Source organism: Palaemon carinicauda, chromosome 6 (assembly GCF_036898095.1).
Source record: "Palaemon carinicauda isolate YSFRI2023 chromosome 6, ASM3689809v2, whole genome shotgun sequence".
Classification (NCBI taxonomy): Eukaryota; Metazoa; Arthropoda; class Malacostraca; order Decapoda; family Palaemonidae; genus Palaemon; species Palaemon carinicauda.
The window spans coordinates 160,082,659-160,085,158 of NC_090730.1; positions in this window are offsets into that span (position 1 = coordinate 160,082,659).

Below are 2,500 nucleotides of genomic sequence, written 5' to 3' on the forward strand. Positions count from 1 at the left end.
AGTACTTTGTTGAAAATTCACGTACTATTTTAAGGTGAACTTACAAATATTCCGTAAAACGGTACAAATCCTGGAATAAATGTTGCCAGGTATTTGCAGTTTTAAAAACCGATATATTGACATAAAGGAGTGACATTACGGTCACCAGCCCGTAAAAGATAATAACAAAGTAGGATAGAAATATTTTCATAATTCAGAACCACTGGATTTTAAATCTTGTTATTTACAGTAATTATATGTTCAGAACGCATTCCGACCAGTTTTTTATCACTTGTTCGAATAAAAGTTTTAAAGAACCATTTTCATTAAGTAGATAATTTTCACAAACCAAATAAGAGGATAACGAAGAAAAATTAGATCTAATAATATGCCCATTTTCTTCCATTGTAGCTCTTACTTTCTGGATTTCCTGAAGTGTCCAAATTATCTATAATCTCTATGCATAAAAAACATGGAAATTTTATAGAAAAATAATCATATTTATATCGCCTTTTTCAAAATAAATACATTTAAGATATAGATGCAAGTAAATGCTTATCCGAAAAGGAACGAACTCAGAAATAACATAAGTTTCAGACAGTAATAAATTGTATTACCAGAAAAAGCATCGAAAACCTTTGTAATCTTCTTTCAAGATGAAACTTTCCACACTGAAATATTTAATGTAAGGATTATAAATATTTATTTAATGGAATATTTACTATTATAATATTGGAAAGTGTGGCTACACAGCTTAGTTATTGCCAAACATTTATGAATTAGGAAATGGTATGTTATATAAATAATTTGTGAAATATGTACTTATACATATTTGGTCCGAAGTTGCGTTATAAATCGTATATATCACAGAAAAAATTGCCGAATTCTGATTTTCTAACCAGGGTTGTAGCATTGCTAATAATAATAATAATAATAATAATAATAATAATAATCGTCATCATCATCATCATCATCATCATCATCATAATAACAATCACAATAAAAACAACAACAACAACAACAACAATAAGAAGAAGAAGAAGAAGAAGAAGAAGAAGAAGAAGAAGAAGAATGACAAATAATAATAATAATAAGAAGAAGAAGAAGAAGAAGAAGAAGAAGAAGAAGAAGAAGAATAATGACAAATAATAATAATAATAATAATAATAATAATAATAATAATAATAATAACGGGGAATCAAGCCCCACAAGAGTATAAACTCTCACTTTGAAACTGCATCGGGGTGACAGAATGTCTGTCCTAGCGACACTTCCATATTTCAAAATCTCTCTCTCTCTCTCTCTCTCTCTCTCTCTCTCTCTCTCTCTCTCTCTCTCTGCGCAGTCCTACTTATAAACTAACAACAATAAAAACAGAAACTAAAACTTCATTGGCGAAGGTAATTTAGAAAAAAAGGCTTAAAACTGAATTAAACTTTATATATTCTGCTCCATTTTTATTTTTTTTTTTTTGGAAAGATACAGCAATTTTTAACCTTAGTAATTTTCCTAGTATTTAAGAACTATAATTTAAATGACCTTATCTAGATTATGGCTATTTATTGGAAACACCCCTGCCTGGGGATCTGCCGGACTGGTGTTCGAGCCCCACTCAAGCGTAGTGTCTACAACCTTCCATCCATGCGAGCTAAGGAAGGGGGATTTTGGGGAGCCTATAGGTCTACCTGCTGCGTCATCAGCAGCCATTGCATGGTCCTCCCTGGTCCTAGCTTGGGTGCAGATGGAGCTTGGGCGCTGATCATTTGTACATATGGTCAGTCTCTGGGGCATTGTCACTGCACTGTCTCTTGCCACGGCCATTCCTGAGCGATCTTTAAATCTTAAACCTTAAACTTGAAGGAAAACTTTTGTCATGGAATGGGCTGGATAAGACATTTCTCAGCGCGAAAACAAAAGGACAGACTGACATAAGTCTTTTTATAGCTTATATATGAATTATCTGTTTTAATGTTGTTAATGTTTTTTTTTTTTCAAATATTTTATTTTAATTTTTCATTACTTCTATCGTTTATTTATTTCCTTGTTTCCTCTCGTCAATGGGCTAATTTTCCCTGTTTGGAACCCTTGGACTTATAGCATCTTGCTTTTCCAACTGGGGTTGTAGCTCGACTAATAATAATAATAATAATAATAATAATAATAATAATAATAATAATAATAATAATAATAATAATAATAATAATAGAAAGGACTGGAGACTGTCAAACGAAAGAAACAGCCAAGAAGGACTAGAGAAAACGGAGGATTTATTGATATGAATGATACGTTCATGAATAATGTAACAACTGACATAGAGACAGAGAGATATATTCTTTCACTCTTCATCACCTTGACGATTCAATATTTATGGAATTTGTGCAAACGCCACGGCGCTGGGAGCCGGGTGGCCATTCAGCCTTGATCAGTTAGGAGAATTGATTGATTAATTGATTTTGAGTTTTCTGGCATACTGACATCGAAGGTCATTGGCGCCGATATCATTTCTTGTGAATAGAATAAA